Genomic DNA, 19581 nt, shown 5'->3' with positions numbered 1-19581 from the left:
AGGCTATTCACTGCAGTACTATGTGTAACATCTAAATACTTAAACAGCTCAAATGTGCAACATTTGAACTGGTGGGACAAACTCTGGTATATCATCACAATGGAGTACTATGCAGCTACAAAAAGAAATAGAACTTCTCTATTGCTGAGGTGACCGACATAGTAGAATCTTAAGTGAAAGAATGAAGTAAAGAATAATGTATACAGTAGTGGTTCTCAAAGTGTGGGATTAAACTGAAGGTTCCAGACCCTGCTCTACCACGTATAATTAAGAAAATGGGCAAATATTGGTAACCCTCAGTTCTTTTTCCCACTGGAATATGCCAGCAAAATCTTAAAGAATTATCTGTGAATGTATTTTTCAAAGTGCTGTAAAACAATTAGTTGGTATTAGTCTTGAGTTCATTGCTTCTGAGAACTTCAATAGAAATGAAAATTTATCTCTTTGTAGATTTTAAAACTTTGCAAAGTTTCCTAAACTAGAATCTCACAGGCAATAAATATATTTTATTTGTCTTTGCTCTACTTTTTTTGCATAGATGGTTCTCAATAAATATGCATTGAAAAAATAAAAGGTAAACAAATAAGAATGGTGTTATGTTGCATATATTTATAAATATTTAAATTTTCATAAAGAAAGAACTCCAGCATCACAACCACATTTTAACAGAAAGAGCTGGCCTATGGAGGGAGGAATGGGTTTCACCCACTTTATTGTGTTCTTAAAAGGAGGAGAAAGCAAGAAAATATATACTGGTCACAGACACAAGGTTGGCTTCTTCCTGAACTGTCAAACCACCTACAGGATAGGATGGTCTGGTCTGCCATCATGGCTCTGAGTCATCTGTTCCTCCAGTGAGCCTGAGGTTTTCTCTTTCTGTCTGTCTTTCTTTTTGAGATAGCATCTTGCTCTGTCATTCTGATATCCAGGTTGGAGTGCAGTGGTGTGAACATAGCTCATTGCAGCCTCCACCTCCCAGGCTTCAAGTGATCCTCCCACCCCAGCCTCCCAAGTAGCTGGGACTACAGGCGTGTGCCACCACACCCAGCTAATTTTTTTTTTCTAACTTCTTTGTAGATATGAGGTCCTAACCTGTTGGCCAGATTGGTCTTGAACTTCTAGCCTCAAATGCTCCCCCTGCCTTGGCCTCCCAAGGTGTTTGGATTATAGGCATGAGCCACCGCACCTGGCCCCAAGTTAAAATTTTCAATGCACCATCTCACATGCAAAGAAATGTTCTCAGTGTTTCCCAAAGTGTTTTCTGAGGACCACTATGCCCAGGGGATGCTCTGTGTAAAAAGGGTTTCTTCCTCAAGTAAGTTTATCTGTGGGTACGTGTGCCTCCCTCAGCAGGTCATGAAGCAGGTAGCATATGAAAGACCCCACAAAGTACCTGTCTTAACCTGTGAAACTTATTTGATCCAAGCAAAAGAATAATGACATTCTGTGGGAAACGCTGGCTTGGCTAAGGGTACCTTGATCACCGTAAGCATTTAGAAATAAAAATGAAGTATGATAGGATAATACAAAAAATGGCAATAACCAATCTAAAGGGTTTTTTTTCTGTGAGAATTTGAGAGTATAATTATGTATCTTGATGTTAGGGAATAACTGAATTCTGAGGTCAGAAGAAAGTATAGGGACATCTAGTCTACTGGTTCTCAATCTTGGTGGCCCAAACCACAAGTAATATAGTGGTAATAATTAGTTATAAAGATGTGGCTGTTTTACATCTTTTCGAGGGCAGGTGGTACTAAGTACTTACCAACACCAGGAGTGATTTCCAAATATTCAAGGCACATGGAGGCCTTACTTTTGGTGGTAGTGACCAAGAAGATTTTCCCTCAACCAAGGTAAAGGCTTCACAACAAAGGAGATACTACAATACCTCCTTTGACTTCTCTCAGGGCAATATGACTGACTGCTGAGGTTTAACTCCACCATCCCACATAATGGGGTTTCAAAAAGCATATATCTTTGTTCGTGACCAGCAACATTTAGGAGTTCACCAACTGTAAGAACCTGTTGGTGGCCTAACCAAGTCCATGCCTCCCATTTCTTCTCTGCAGATGAAGACCTGCTCTTATTCAGGTGTTCACCCTCTTCTTTGTAGCAATGGGACCATGGAAAGTGACCCTTCGAGCAGTGACAAAGGCACACTTAGTTTCAACCAATCATTTTGCCTGTAATTATTTTTCACTTTTAGGAGGTGCCAACAGTCTAATTTTGGTCCATGAGATGTGAGGACAAGTTGGCTGTGAGGTACTCTGGGAAAGGTTTCCTAGCTTTCAAAAATACAATGAGTAAATAATTTCCTTTTTTACCTGTGAATGTTCATAGTGATGATGGGATAGTTGGAGAGCAAAATAGAACTTGCTTCCCCTATGATGGTACTGAGTTAATCAGTTAATCAACCCTGAAGCCCCCCTCTATATCCCAACTTCTTGTGACATGAGGAAAGAAGTCCTCTTTTTAAACAAATCAATTTTTAGCTGAGGATTCTGTTACTTGCTAAATCATTCTTACTGATATTTCCACAATTTTTAAAAGAGAAATTTTGTAATTTCTATTTTAAAAAAATCAGATATTTATTGCTATGAGAAAGATAAGCCAAGATCTTCATATAACATACATTGGTATAATAAACTGCAGTCCCACTGCACTTATTAATTCTATCTGTTTCCCAAGAGAGCGAAAAATAAAACAATTAAATATGGACTGAGGGAGTAATAGGGCTTATTAGTCTATTCTCTCGTTGCTATATAGAAATACCTGAGACTGGGTAATTTATAAAGAAAAGAGGTTTAATTGGCTCACTGTTCTGCAGGCTGTACAGGAAGCATGATACTGGCATCGGCTATGCTTCTGGGGAGCCCTCAGGAAACTTACAATCATGGTGAAAGGCAAAGGGGGAGTGACGCCTCTCAAACGGCAGGAGTGAGAGCAAGAGAGTGGGGAGGTCCCACAAACTTAACCAAATCTTGTGAGAACTCTATCATAAAAATAACACCAAGGGGATGATGCTAAACCATTTATGAAGGATCCACCCCCATGATCCAATCACCTCCCACCAGGATCCACCTCCAACATCAGGGATTATAATTCAACATGAGATTTGGGTGGGAACATAGATCCAAACCAGATAAGGGCCTTAAAGTCTACAGAAGGTATCAACACCAAAGGTCCCTCAATGCTCCTTCCTTTGATCTTGCTATTGACTGTGAACTGACTGGCTGGGGTTGGGGAGGAGTGAGGAAGAGGGAATAAATGAAATATTTTCTCTTTTGACTTAATACAAAACTGAAAATGGGGAATTTGACCAATAATTGTATGTTTTGTATTTACACCACAATAAATATATCAAAACAAAAATAATAGGGATCACTGAAAACATTTTCCTAGGGCTGACCACAGGCCAGGCTCTGTTCAAACACTACACATGATTCATTCATGTGCTCTTCACAACAACCCTTTGAGATCGTTTTCATTACCCACCCATCCTGCACAGTTGGTCAAACAAAGGCACGGAGATTGGAAAAGAAGTTATCCAAGGTTACACAGCCAAGAGGAAGTGGGAGTGGGATTTGAACCTGGGCAAACTACCTTCAAGGTCTGTGCTCACAAACTTAACAATATTGCCTTCTAAGGAAATGCTGAGCTTAATGAGAGCAAGAATGGAAGGTCCCCAAGTCAGTTTTCCCTTAACTTTGCAAATTTGTAAATCACAAGGTAGGGGTCTTCCATTCATTCATTGACTTTATTGCTGATGTTGTTGAATTTTAATTTTATAACTGCAACCTCTTATTTTGTATGACTTTTAAAAATGTCAAATAGGATTGTTTTGTTTCTATTTGACATTTTCAAATAGATTCAGCTTCAGAAGATCCAAGAACTGAAGCAGATCTCAATTCTAAAACACTTGGGTCTAGAAATAGTATTCTTGGCTCCCAGGAGTTCTGACTCACTCTATCCTTTCAGAGGCAGGCTTTCTAGGTCCATATGTGCTGTGGCCCTCCTGGAGGCACATAGTGGATTGAAACTGATATATGATTTATTGACCAAATGATGGTATTTTTAGTATTTTCCCCTTTTCTAGAGATTCTAATTATTTGCAATAATTTCAATCACATTTATATTAGTTCTTGTGCATATGTGGCTTGTTGGATAGCCTAGCTTACTGCATAATTGCTTTGATCAGCTAGAATACAAAAGCCAAAGCATGTGAATTTGTAGCTATTTTAGCCCTAGGTAATTTTTCTAATGTAGAAAAGGTAGTTTATATTGTTCTACCCTACCCCAGGTCTAGTGCAAATGGTGAGGATTAACTATATTTACTTAAATTTAGTAAACAATATACACATTATATTTAAAAGTACCCTTCTCTGACTGCCAATTAGAATCAGAGATGTCTCATATTTCTCCTCAGCTACTACCTCATTTCTCTTTTTTTTTTTCTTTTTTTCTTTTCTTTTTTGAGATGGAGTCTCGGCCGGGCGTGGTGGCTCATGCCTGTAATCCCAGCTCTCAGGGAGGCAGAGGCGGGAGGATAGCTTGAGCCAAGGAGTTCAAGACCTGCCTGGGCAATATAGCGAGACCCCGTTCTCACAAAAAGGAAGAGATGGAGTCTCACTCTGTTGCCAGGCTGAGGTACAGTGGCGAGATCTCAGCTCACTGCAAACTCTGCCTCCCAGGTTCAAGCGATTCTCCCGCCTCAGCCTCCGGCCTCCCGAGTAGCTGGGACTACAGGCACGAGCCACCATGCCCTCTAATTTTTGCATTTTTAGTAGAGATGGGGTTTCATCATATTGTCCAGGATGGTCTTGATCTCTTGACCTTGTGATCCGCCCGCCTCGGCCTCCCAAACTACTGAGATTACAGGTGTGAGCCACCGTGCCCAGCCTACCTCATTTCTTTGGTCTTCTTACAGGAATACCTTCATGTGGCCAGATCCAATGTGCCCCTCCCAGTCTGCATCTTATTTGGTCCTCGTCAGCATTTTTTAAGTTTACCACTCTCTCCTTTGAAATGCAACCTGACTTCCTGGAAAACGCTTTTCTGATTTTCTTCCTGTGTATTGACTCCTCTATCTTAATGGCTCTTGTTTTATTCCTCTAACTCCTCTTGGCCTCTAACTGGTGGTACCTCCGGGTTTAGTCCTCAAGCTGCTTCTCTGATTTCTATCTAGGTTCTTATTTGGCACCATGGCATTAAAAACTGTGTATGTGCTGATGGTTCTCTAATTTCTGTTTCTAAAGCCAGCATGTCCCCGAGCTTAACTGTGAAATATCCCACTGTCCCCCCAACACTGGGATATTTAATATGCATGTCAAATTTAATGTGTCCAGAGTAAATTACTGATTCTTCCTGCTCCATCCACCTCAAATACACTTCTTCTTCAGTCTCTCTAGCTCAGGAAAGGGCACTGCTCTTTACCAGTCATGCAAGACAAAAACTTGATTCATCCCTGATTTTCTCCTTTCTCCCATATGCTACTCCCAATCCATCAAAAAAATCTTCTGAACGCTACTTCAAAAAATAAGTCCTGAATCTAACCACTTTCCACCTTATCTGTGCTAATCTCTAGACTCCCAACTAGTCTCCCAGTTAATCTTGTTTCCATGGCTGTCCCCTCCTATGATCCGCATCTGTGCAGCAGTCAGACCCTGTCCCTCCAATGTCCTGTATGTGATCTGGCCAGGGGCCACCCTTCTGATCTCAATTTGTTGCTTCAGCCATGCTGGTATTCTTGATGACCATTCATACCACAGGGCCTTTGCACTTGCAGTCCCTCAGCCTGGAACATTCTGCCTCCCTCACATTACTCAGTCGTTGTGCACTATTAAACTTTTAGAGGCATTCCCAATAGTGATCTCTTTAATGGTCTCACACTTTCCTACCTCTCTATCTTCATACCCTGGGGCTACTTTTCTTCATGGCATTCACTGATATGTTATTATATATGTCTGTCAGCCCAGTCTTCTCCAGCTAGAATATGCATTTCTTGAAATCAACAATGTATCTCTTGTGTCCTCTGCGTCCTACTGTGTAGCAGGCAAAACAATACCTGCAGCAGGTAAAACAATACCTGCTACACAGTAGGCATCCAAATACTTTTGAATAAGGAATCTAGGAAACTTTGAACAAATAATTTAGATTGATTAATATGTAGTGTCTTCTATAAATATTACTGGAAACACAGCTTTCCTTTAGCACAGTTTTATATCTGTATTCCTCCTCAACATACACAGCTTTTGTAAGTATTATTACAGACTTAGTGGTCTTTATAAATTCTGCTTACTCCAATTGACTATTTGTTTTCTATTTAATACTCAAATGGCAGCAATTTTGGAAGTTCTTTTAAGTTGGATTCCTTCTACATTTTAGCCCTATCTCAGATACTTTTGAAATTATCCTTGCTTTTTGGCAACCCAGAACATTCTAGGCCTGTCTTGATGTTGCTGACTGCAAACGTGGCATCAGCCATCCTCCAAAAACTCTCATTTCTTTAAGGCAGTGGTTCTTAAGCATGGCTACACATTAGAATCACCTGGGAGCTTTAAAACATCCTTAGACCAGTCAGATCAGAGTCTCTGGCAACAGGATTCATGTATCAGTACTTTTTTTTAAAGGCATAGCCAAGATTGAGAACATTACTGGGGACTCAGATCAGGAGAATAATAAGGTCATATTTGATTTTCATAGAGTGTTGGTTTTAGGACCAAAAAAAAAAAAAAGAATCCTTCAGTTATTTTAAAGACAGAACAAAACAAAACCAAAGAACGCCAAACAACCCCCCAGAAACCCAAACCCAAACCTTTTCTTCATGAAGGTTGAATTGATGTTCATGTTTTCTTTGTAATTTATTCAACTAAGTTTTCTCTTATCTTGTTTTAATATAAAACATTAAAATTTATATGTACTTCTAAAGGTACCGGTTTGTCTAATCTGGCAATACGATGCTATATATTGTCAAACCAAATTATGTCTGTAAATTATTATATCATTTAAGATAATGAAAGCATGCCATTTTCTTAAACCTAATTATATCTTATCAAAATACATCTATAAATCACTATTTTGCCATTCCATTTAGGGCTTAAGAACAATTAGCCCATGCTGCTATAATTAGACAAGAATATTTAAGCAAAATATATGTGAGGATTACAACATGATATAGAAAACTTTTTAAGATTATTGACCCACTGTTTTTCACCCACTTCAATATACTTTCTGGAATGAAATGAAAAGTAAAATCATAGGTAACATGTTGAGAAGTTTTCATAGCTTTGAAGGCATCAATCGAAACAATCCCACTAATGAATCATTTGCTGCAAACAGAAAAAAAAAGACTAAGAATTATTACGTATTTGTTCACTTCTGCTATATCCTTTATTTTTTCCATAATTTATCTTTTCTGTATCCTTCTATGAATCAATTACTAGATTCTATTAAAATCCATGAGATATGCATAGCAGACTGCATATGCTAATTTTCTGTTTGTACTTAATGTAGCATTTAGACCAATAAATACTTAATAACAGTGGTTAAAAGAAGGATTCAAAACAGGCACATAGTGTAGCATCTATAATTATTGAATGCTAGAGCTGGAAAAATATGGAGGGTTGAGGTCATCTGACCGGATATTTCTTACACATTTTTAGTCACTGATGCCTTTGGTCATTGAAGGAAGTTGATGAACTGTCTATTCAGAAAATTCATACATGTATGGCCACTGACAAAATTTTCATACCACTCTTGGATGCTTAGCTGTGGACTTCTCAAAATCCCACTTTCGATAAGAAGACCAAGATCCAGAAAGGGACAGTGACTTTTGTTATCAATAATTCTAGATTATATTATACGGGTGTTTCATTTATTCTGTGTGTGAGTTTCAGACGAGTCTCTAAAGATGGTGTTCTTCTGCCATATTAGCACGTGGAACTTTTTGTTTGTCTCTGAGATGCCAGATTCTTTTCAATTTAGAGAGAAAAATGGGTCCGGCAGAAAATAACTGTTCAAACTTATTATAAAACCCAAAGTACAAAGCAGCCTTCCATTTCCAGACCGTGTATTCGTTTTGCTTTGTTTTTAGATTCCACGCCCTGTTGCTACTTTCCAGGTAACTTGATTTTGGGCCAAGCAAAGCTGCCAGCCAGAAAGGTAGAAAAATGCAGGTCCCCTTCCTTCTGATAGGCTCTAAGAGCCCACCCATTTATCTGCAAAGCATTTTCTAGTACATCTCCTGGAGAATATAACAGTATGGCCTGCAGTCTAGTATTTCCATCAGATTCTCTCTTGTGGAAGATGAAGAAGTGAGACACATTCAACATCCTTATGTGGGAACTTCCAGGACCAGGGAGATGGCAACCTGGCTGAGCTGGGGCTAATGTGTTTGGGCTCAGGACATCAGTAACCAGATGAAATTGCCACAAATGAAGAAATGAGCTAACAAATATCAGAACACTTAAGACGGCCCCGCGATGGAGAAAATCCAGCCAGAAGCCTGGGCTAATTCATTTCTCCCCTATTACTTCTTGTAATTCAGGTTTTAGCTGTGATGTTCACAGGTCTCAGATAGCAGAGGAGAGACACTCCCTGTTTCTCACAGCGCAGTGAGGTCAACCAATGTGGAACCAGCTTCCTTCGCCTGTTTTTTTTTCCTAGTTTATCACATTGAATATATAAAATTGCTTTAAAATACTTTAATATTTATTATATTTCAATAAAGAAGAATACTTATCTGGGGAATCCTACCCATCAGTGGGATGAAATTCTAATATGTTGATTGTATATTTCTGTAGGCTTGTGTATAACTTTACTATCTCTGACTAATATTATGAAAATTGGGACTGTGCTGTGCCACAACAGTCACAACCAGTCTATGGACGACTTTACAATGATGACTGTTACAGGCTGAATTTTGCACACTCCCCATCCCTGCATAATGAAGCCCTAGCACCCACCGCCCCTGGATCTCAGAATACTAGGGATTTGGAGATTTGGAGGCGGGGTCATATCAGAGGTAATTAAGTGAAAATGAGCTCACTGGGGGTGGGCCTTAATCCAATATTACTGGTGCCCTTATAAGAAGAGGAGATTTGGACACAGACATGGACAGAGGGAAGACAACGTGCAGACACAGGGAGACGACAGCATCTCTAAGCCAAGGGGAGAGGCCTGGAACAGATCCTCCCTCATGGCGCTCAGAAGGACCCAACCCTGCCAAAAGCTTGATCTCAAACTGCTACCTGCCAGGATGGTGAGAAAATAAATGTCTGTCGTTTAAGCCATCCAGTATTTGTTACAGCAACCCTAGCAAACTAATACAATGACTTATTATTTTTTTTTTTAGATGGAGTTTTGCTTTTGTTGCCCAGGCTCAATGACTTAAATTTATATTAAATGAAACCAGTACATGATAGTGTAGGGTTAGGAGCCCAGGGTGGCTGCACCCTGTGAATAGGTCCATGCTATTCACACTCACAAAATTTGCTCCCTCAGAGGGGAGATCGGGTAAAATGACTGTTAAACAGGCATATAAATTTTATTTTTATTTTAAGTTCTGGGGTACATATCCAGGATGTGCAGGTTTGTTACATAGGTAAACATGTGCCATGGTGGTTTGCTACATCTATCAACCCATCACCTAGGTATTAAGCTCAGCATGGATTAGCTATCTTTCCTAAAGAAATATATAGATTTAAGTTGAAAAAAGAGAGATAACCAATGTTTAGAGATCTTAAGATTGAGTGTCATGGTTTTTACTTATCAATCAAAGAGAAAAACAATGATGAAAACATATAAGTCATTTCTCATCAATGAAAATGATGGTTAGGCAGCAGCAAGCTGGAAGTTAGCTATACTTTGTCCTGCTATACAGACTCCAAAGCTTTCCCTTTCAAGTGTTCCATAGTGGAAACAATAAATTCAAAACAGAACACAGAAAAGATAAGTCAGACTTCCCCCAAATTGGTATTCCCTAAAGCCTTGTATATAATATTTGAATGTGTTGATATATTAAAAGTTAATCGGTAAACTCTTCATAATGGCTAACCTCCTCCGCAGTTTCAGGAGATATTTCACTCTTGCAATTTTAAATGCAGATTTTACTTTTTCTTATAGTTCTTGTAATAATTGGAATAAATGTATTATGTTGATGTTGATTTATTTAATGACCATTCCCCATCCCTCTACCCACCCTATGTCCAATGAGGAGAGAGATGGGGGTCTCTCCTTTTTTGTTTTTTTTTGAGATGGAGTCTCACTCTGTCACCCAGGCTGGAGTGCCAAGTGCAGTGGTGTGATCTGGGCTCACTGCAACCTCTGCCTCCTGGGCTCAAGTGATTCTCCTGCCTCAGCCTCCCGAGTAGCCAGGATTACAGGCACGTACCACCAAGCCTAATTTTTGTATTTTTAGTAGAGACGGGGTTTCGCCATGTTGGTCAGGCTGGTTTCAAACTCCTGACCTCAGGGGATCTGCCCGCCTCGGCCCCCCAAAGTGCTGGGATTACAGACATGAGCCACCGGGCCCTGCCAGGGGTCTCTCCTTTATCACTAAAATCCCATCACCTAGTGTAGCACAACGTAGGAATATGCAGAAAGAGCTCAAATCAGCTGCTGGGTAAATATTATAGGCTAGGAAACTTTCAACAACCAATGATCAAAGTGGGAGAATTCCTGTATGGGTCCATCCGTTATGATTTTACTTTGTGTTTGTATGTTCAAAGGTCTACCAGAATGAAAAAAAATAATTTGTATTTGAACGAAATTATTTGGGGGTCACAGTGAAGACAGGAGGGAGGAGGAGGAAAGAGATGGCATACTGGTGAGGGATAAAGGGTCTTCACATACAAGAAGCTGCAACTTTTCCCTTTCCCTCAACCTGGTAAAGAGAATTTATGTTTCTCTCTTAATCTCCTACCCACACCTACTGCTGACAATATTCCTCCTGGGACAGGTAAGTTCCTTGACTTTGCAAGGCAGAATCAGGAGGAAGGGAGAGAGAAACATGGGTTGGACCCTGGAGCTGAGGAGGTTCTTCGGGTGGGCTCAGGGGTAGGTAGGAGGAGTGACTGGGAGGGTAACATAAAGCAGTGAAAGGGAAAATACAAACGCGATTGCTTAAAGAGGATGGGCTATGTGACAACTTCACAGCCTCAAGAGATAAGAGGGAAGCATGGAGTTATTTTGATGTTATTTGGGTTGTTGAACTGAGCTCTTTAAAGTGCCAAATGACCGCATCCACCTCCCTCATTGCAGAAGTTGGTACTTCCAGAGAAGACCAAGGAGAATGCTATCTATGTGTCATTCCGTTCCTGGACAGTATGCCTGGGACAAGGCTTTATCCACATCTGAATATTCTGTCATATTTCTTACGCAAGCGAACACTGAACCATTGGGTCATTTTTCAAGGTTGAAATGCAATTTAATAAGGTCGAAGAAAACAATATGCTGCTTTTCTGTTTTCTTACACAGGTAAGGAAAAAGAAAAAAAACTCCCCAAAGAACTTCCATCCATTAAAGTGGAAGGAAGATAAGTCCTGGATGCCAAGAGGAAAAGGAAAATTAGCTTAGCTAGGCAGACAGACATTGCTTCCACCTGCTCAACACAGGAAATGTGAAGTTAGCCAACTCAGCTGTTAGAAGGAGGAAACAGCCTCCCAAGAACCCCTACGCTTTCCTCTGCTTTGGGGAGCAGGAAACACAGTGACCCTGATCAAGTTTCTGAGTCTGGGCGAGAAAAGTCATAAAGGGAAGAGGGAGAAGGTTTTAATGCATCAATATGGCACCTCGTTAAAGACAAAAATCTATCATCCAGTAACTAGGTCTTATCTAGTTCCTCTCTTAGATCTGTATGCAACCATTTATGTTAAAACTATGCAATCTTACTTCACGTATATTAGAAATAATATTTTGCACTGTAGGAAAGAAAGCCTGAGGGTAGGTTATTCAAATCCCCAAGCACTTAGCAGAGAATAGAAGGCTCTCTAACAGTAGACAAGTACAGTCTATTGAAAGGGATCCTGCCATTTCTATGCAATGTACGACTCCCACTTCTGAAACCAGGAGAGACTTGGCTGGTATGCGGTGTGTTAACTTAGAATGTGAACGTGCATCAGGGCAGTGTCCTTTAGTGACTGACTGAGTAGCAGTGAGTCTGGCTGATCTGCTTCGGTCTGAAAGCAGCTCCAGTGCTTACTGTGTGATCCTCATCAAGATACTGAAGCCCTCTGCCCCTATACTTCCTCTTCCATAAAATCCCGATGATGATATCGCCTACCTTATCTATTGTTGCAAGGATTCAGTGAGTTAATATGATTGGAGTACTTAGCATATAGTTAGTGCTTAATAAGTGTTAGCTTTTTTTTCATACTGGCCAGGGACAATTCATATGTTATGTAAGTGTCAGTTTCATTAGATGCTAAATGCTCTAAAATGACCAATATTTAAAAATTAAATATGATAAAAAATTAAATATGATAAAAATTAATGATCACAGAAGTTACCCTAATATGAAATGTGAACACATGTTGAAATCTGAAGTTCAAAAAAAATAGAAAACTACACCTGTATATGCAATGAGGACTAATTATTTTAATGGTAAGTAAAATATGTTTTTATATGTTTACATTATGTATTATTATTATTGGCTGGATTTTTAAACTTTAGTTTTCTTTGTGAAAATGCTTCTTCAGAATCAATAAGCTATTTGCAAAATAGATTTTACATAAGAAAATCACTCCATTTGTTTTTTACAAAAAGAAATCTGTATATATCTGATCGAATTACTTTTTCCATTCTGACAAAATATGGTTTTCCCCTGTACTAAATACCATGCTTTTGTTTGACAAGCATATTATCCATTGAGAAAACTTTGAGAAGTGGAGTTTGATAATATGTTTTCTTTTTAAGAAAAAACAATCTTTCCAATTTTGTCTTTTGAAATCCTCTTGGCAGTTAGCACTTACTGTTTGTGTTGAATTCTTCAATTTTATTTATGTATCGTAATAGCAAAGAAAGCAGTTGTACACATTAGCACTGATCTGACATCTTACTGAGACCGAAGGACAGAAAAGCGAAGGAATGACAGAGAGGACCAGAAGCCTCAGAACGTTGTCCATAGCCTCAGTTTCAGTTCCTACTCTATCTGCATATCTGCAACTCACTTCTATTTGCCGTCACAACCTACAGTGTTAACAAGACCATAGTGTGCACTGTTCAGTGGCTTTGTCGTGTGCCTAGCAACATTTGCATAGTGCCCATTGAGTATAGGCTGGCTGCTGGGGTGGGTGGATGGCACGGAACTAGGCTGCTTCTAGTCAACAGATCCTGTGCTAATGGCAAACTGGACAAGGACCTAGCTATAGGAGAACCACAAGCCATCACATGGCAAAAGCCTCCTGTTCCCCAGGCATATTTTAAAGTAGCATTACTTGCTTTACATGGGTTTTAAAATTGGGATGTCCTGATAAGGAAAAGAAAAGTTTCCTTCACTGTGTATAAATAAATGTATCCATTTATTAAAGAAAGTTGGAAAGCTCCGTTGATTTACATGAATTCTCAGCTTCCAAAATCATGTGCAGGCACTTGAACTTAATGAAATATTTATTCAAAATCAACAAGCTGCCCTCTAGGAGTCTTTCACTATAAAGGCAAGCATTTTGTTTCGTGCACCTGGTTCTAATCCATGGCAATCTCGCAGTGGCCTAACATTAGGGAAACTGATTTATTTCAGACTGGGAAACTGATTTATTTCAAACCAGGCAACTGAAATAGAACGTAAGCTTGCCATACAGGTAAAAGTGCTTGCCCTTGGCTATTACCTAGTCTGACTACAGGGTTTTCTGGAAACAGCAAAAGCTTTATGAGTGTGAGCTCATGGCTAAATCAATGTTTATGCATGATGTATCTCTGAATGGCAAACGCTTGCTGCCTGCAAGCTAAACAATGTTTTTATCTGTTTGCCTATTTCTGGTTCTTCAACCACTGCACTGAGTGTTGCGAATCACATTTAGTAACAATTATCTGCTGGTATTTCATGAAAAGGAAAGTGGTGGGATTAATGAAAAGTGACACACACCGATTACTTTGTCATGCCAGTCTCCTTGGTGGGAGAGTGCCTCTGTTGAACTCAAGTCTGACCTGCCTTACCTTTAACAAGGTCAACGAGAATACTAAGTGCCCGGAAGATTAGCTCCTACAAATGCTCCAGTATGACTTAACGATGCTGCCTCCACTAATGAACTGTAGGTAGCCAATTAAATAGAATGACACCACTTTCACCTCTGTAGTAAAGGTGGAATTAAAGACAAAAGATGACCTATTTTCTATTGAAGTGTGTAAAGTATAAAAATTGCTGATTTGACATGGCAATACTCCTTACTAAAAATAAATTAAAAAATTGAAATCGAAGTTCATCCAAACACAGCAGATGATTTGCTTCAATATTCTCCTTTTCTAGTTCACATCAGAAATGTACCTCCGCCCCAGTTTCAGTGACGGGAAGTCCTGATACCTTTCTTTTTTATTCCCCTGTGGCCATGCACAGCACCAAGCTGACAAAATGCTAGTGACTGCTACTATAAAGGGGACTTTACTTTTTGAAATATATTTTGTGTGACCAAAGATGGCTCATCATTTTTGCAGCAATGTAGTAGAGGTAGGTCACAAAAAATGAAGGGAAGGGAAAAGATGATCATCTTTGAGGAGATTAAATATTTCATCAAAATTCTTATGCTTCTGCTTACGTTCTCAGTTGCAAGAACGTAGCAATGAAATGAGATGCAAAATGGAATGTACTGCATTAACTATGAAAACATGCCAAATCCAAAGCCTATGCTTAATGAGATCACATATCGAAACATATTTTCTCCTCCCCTTATATTCTACAAATTTTAGCAGATGGATTCTTTTTTGGATCAGTAGTATTTACAACTCTATTTAGAAGCAATTGATTCTTTTTAACTTGATTAAAATCAAGAAATAAATGTATTCCTGAGAAGCAAAAAATTACGTATTATTTTGTCACTGACTTATATTAGGAATGCTCTCTCACAGAAAAGAAAAAAAAAGACCCTGAAATAAAATAAAAATCAAACTTAGAAATGCTGACGTTCACTTCAAGGAGGCAATTTTCATGAGCATTTTATTTTCCCACTTGCAATCTGCACAATCTAGCGACACTGTTTCATGCGGTCAGTGTCTACTTTATTGGAAAGTCTCACTGATTCTGAATGTGAATGATGGAACAGCCACACTGGAGGGTCACTTTTCAACTTTTCAGGCGAGTTTTCTCTATCTTCATAGAGAATTTGCCAGGACGACCGAAACAAACAAATAGGCCTACCTCATTAGGAATGCTACACTCATTTGTCATTATCTTTCTCTTAAAAGAAAGAGAAAATGTCCTCTTCTGAGGACTTGTTAATCTTCATCTGGATTTAAGTGTCTATTAGTTAGGCAGCCTTTCGTTAATTGTGGAGGTTAAACTAGCAGGTGCTAATTGTCTCACAGGGCATATCCAATTTTCTTTCTGCAGTTATTAGAATTCAAATACTTTCTGTACAGATTTGTTTTGTTACAAAAGGAAACAAAATCACATCTACATGAGATGACTGTAAGTTTATGTCTGATTGATTTAAAGCCTTAAAATTAAACTGCATAAATGTATTCAGAGTTCTTGCCCTAAATTTCCTTCCCAATTTAAAGGAAATTATATTTTGTATGTATCTCAAATGTGAAAAACTCCTCAGTTAATTAGTCTCTATAAATTGTATAATGATGTATTATATTAGCAATATATCTAAAGTATTTTCTTTTTCTTTCTTTTTTTTTTTTTTTTTTTTTTGCGACAGGGTCTGGCTCTGTAGCCCAGGCTGGAATGCAGTGGTGCTATCATTGCACACTGAAGCCTGGAACTCCTGGGCTCAAGATCAAGCTTCTGGGATCCCACTGTCTCAGCTGCCCAAGTAGCTAGGGCTGCAGATGTGTACCACCATGCCTGGCTAATTTTTGTATTTTTTCTAGAGATAGAGTCTTGCTATGTTGCCCAGGCTGGCCTCAAACCCCTGGCCTCAAGTACTCCTCTGGTCTCAGCTTCTCACAATGCTGGGATTACAGGTGTGAGCCACTATGCCTGGCCTTGTAGTATTTTCTTATCTCTGTTGCCCATAGGCCTGAATCTTGATGGAGAAATGGGTCAGGTACTGGAGTAGACACACTAACACATAAATTAACATTATAAACTTTATCTTAAAACTGTTCTCTTTGTTCTTCTACTTACTTCTCCAACACACAGTCCTCAGCAAAATAGTCTCATCTGAAGTCTGTGTTTTCTTTTAAAAAAAGTTAAATGTCATCTTCATTTATATTCTTTAATCATGTTAGTATCTATGACTTATATCAGAAGGAACTTAACAGATCTATATTCTTGCTTTTTTGAAAGCAATGTACAATTTTGCATTAAATGAATAATTGAAAATCACTTTTTAAATGACAAATAGTAACACATAGATAATGTCTAGAATCGCAAGGCACTTTGAAGATCATCTTGATTATATTGGAGTGGAAATTGAGGTCTAAAGAAGTTAGGTGATTTGCCAAGATCTTACTGCTAGTTTTTGGCAGATTTGAGGTTAGAATCTTGGTCTGCTGGTTTCCATTACAGTGTTGTATTTTTCTTTGTATTCCATACCACCTTTCAGTGTATTACCTGGAGACCAAAAATGTAATTGTTTTGAGTGTTGAGATCTCTGAATAAGAGGGCTACTATTCTGGATGAAGTACAGTTCGGCAGTGAAAGCATGCCAGAATGATTTTTTTTTTTTCTAAAATAAAGCCTTTAAATGCATGGTTTGTGGGAAATGTGTATGGAAAAGTTTGTTGGCATTAAAATAAATAACTAGAAACATTTTTAAGACTTGGAATAGACAATGGAGAGAATCAGAAATCTTTGGAATCAGATGTTAATAGTCTTTTGCTAGTTTTTGGCCTTGAGCACCTTATTTCTGTCTTTGAGCCTGTGTGTCCTTATTCACAGAGGAAGACATAATACATTTTATCTTTTTTTTTTTTTTTTTTTTTTTTGAGACAGAGTCTCACACTGTCACCCGGGCTGGAGTGCAGTGGCATGATCTCGGCTCACTGCAACCTCCACCTCCCGGCTTCAAGCAATTCTCCTGCCTCAGCCTTCCAAGTAGCTGGTACTACAAGCGCCTGCCACCACACCCAGCTAATTTTTTGTATTTTTAGTAGAGACAGAGTTTCACTATGTTGGCCAGGCCGGTCTCAAACTCCTGACCTCGTGATCCACCCGCCTCGGCCTCCCAAAGTGCTGGGATTACAGGCGTGAGCCACCACGCCTGGCCAATACATTTTATCTTAAGCGCTTTTAGTTTTTGCTTTTTTTAGATATTAGGAGCAAAAACCATACCTAACGGTGGTTTGCACAGAGTAGGCATTCAATAAATGTTATTTTCTCTTTGCTTTTAGAAATTAACACATTCAGCTAGAAAATCTGATTATTCTGCACATTTCACTTAATAGTGTTTAATAATATAAATGAAGTGAGATTTGTACTGTAATACAACATTATAAAGCTAGGAAATGGGCTGGACGCAGTGGCTCACGCCTGTAATCCCAGCACTTTGGGAGGCCAAGGCAGGCGGATCACGAGATCAGGAGATCAAGACCATCCTGTCTAACACGGTGAAACCCCTTCTCTACTAAAAATACAAAAATTAGCCGGGTGTGGTAGTGGGTGCCTGTAGTCCCAGCTACTCAGGAGGGTGAGGCAGAAGAATCGCTTGAACCTGAGAGGCGGAGGTTGCAGAGAGCCAAGATCACGCCACTGCACTCCAGCCTGGGCGATAGAGCAAGACTGTCAAAAAACAAAACAAAACAAAACAAAACGAAAACAAACACACAAAAAAACCCACCAGGAAATGGAAGAAACACTGTGATGCACTTCCTGCATCTACTGATGGCTTCAAAGGAAAAGCCCCTCCACCTGCTGAAATCGGTCATATGTTGCAGGAAGAACCTGTGTCCCCTCCACAGAACTCCCTGGTCTCCAGAAAATGGCAGCCAAGGCACTCGCCACTCTCAGTTCACTCCAGAACAAAAGACCATGCCCGTCCTGGGCCTGAATAGCATTTCATTTGAAGATTCTCGGGCCATAGTTGTAGTTTTGAAAATGTTTAGTTATAGCAGACAGATAATTGTTGGTCATCAAGGGTCCCTAATTAGTGGAGGGAGGCAGGGGTGTGAGCCACGAAGAGAGAAGTTAGTTAATACCAGACAATTTGTAACAACAACAACAAGATGAAATCTGGCTTCTGAAACTTCCTGTTCTTCCTTCTTCTTCGTTTCAGGCTCTGTCCTCTTGTTCACTGGCGTGCCCAGGACCCCGTGCTCTGACGCACACCCTTTTGTCTATACCTTTGTGGGGTCAGAGTGCTGAAATGCAGAGAGCCCGGAGTGCTGAAGTCACAAGTTCTGAGTTCAATCTCTGCCCCTGTAACTCACTAGCTGTCATCCAGGATGCTTCAATTCCCGAGCCTCAGTCCCCTCATACATAGAATGAAACTCATAATAACTCAGTTTGGTTAACCTTAGTGAGTGCGTACAGTCTTATGGGCCAGGCCCTGTGCTAGGCACTGAGAATATAAGTAAATCAAATTTGGCCCCTTACTTGAACATTCTACCTAGTCAGATATTTATTAGAAATGTATGAAAAGAGACAAATAAAGTAGTCTACATGAGCCGTTGTGATACATAATTATATGTACATGAATCTGCGGTGCTGTTAAAGTGGGTAGAATGTTTCATGTTAATACGTTTATTGATGGGCTTAGAGGGCATTCCTAATACAATTTTCATGTATGCAGCATATTACTGTGGCCTTTGGAGACAATGTCCCCTTTGGTCAATACATTGGTGGATAAATGTCAGGTAATAAAGGAAGTATTGATGAGGGAGAGGGGAGAGAGGGGCGGTAGGGCAGCAATGGAAAGCCGTGTTGCCTTCTCTCTGCTGTGTGCTGTAAGTCTAATGGCAGCATACTTTATCATTACTAGATTTCTATTATATGCACTATAAAACTGTAACTCTGTCAGATAAAATGTCTCAAGTTATTAGTTCTTAATGTACATCGATAGCTGGAATGTAATTCCACTAGTCTTACGATTCACCCTGTTGCCTTGTCATAAAATGCCCAAAGAATAGTCTTTGAAAATACAAACGCGTGTCCGGCTTTAAGGGGCTCATTTACACATGACTTTACTTCCCATTATTCTACTTCTAAATGACATTTCCAAAATGGTAAAGTTATATTCTGACTTGCATGGAAGTGCTGTTTTACCCCCTAAATTAAAAAAAAAAAGTCTTTCCTCTAGAAAGCACTTAGCCTATAAAAAGAATACAGTCAGTAATACTGCCCATTTCCCTGGCACAAATTGTTCATTTTCCTTTGGCTGTGACCAATGATCCATTACATGGTAGATTAGCGGTTTCAAAAAAACCTGTTTTTTAATCTACAAAGTTAACCTGCTCTGCTTAACGAAGTACTTTGTTAACATAAAA

General features: G+C 39.3%; 1 protein-coding gene across 1 annotated transcript in view; it reads right to left on the bottom strand.

Annotated features, from left to right (window-relative positions):
* The window catches only part of TENM3 (teneurin transmembrane protein 3), a 2735422-nt gene that overhangs the window by 1082215 nt on the left and 1633626 nt on the right, over positions 1-19581 (bottom strand). The gene's annotated exons all lie outside the window — the stretch shown is intronic.

This window comes from Pan paniscus, chromosome 3 (genome assembly GCF_029289425.2).
Source record: "Pan paniscus chromosome 3, NHGRI_mPanPan1-v2.0_pri, whole genome shotgun sequence".
NCBI lineage: Eukaryota > Metazoa > Chordata > Mammalia > Primates > Hominidae > Pan > Pan paniscus.
The sequence above is the reverse complement of the archived record's forward strand: the minus strand, read 5'-3'. Positions and strand labels throughout refer to the sequence as shown.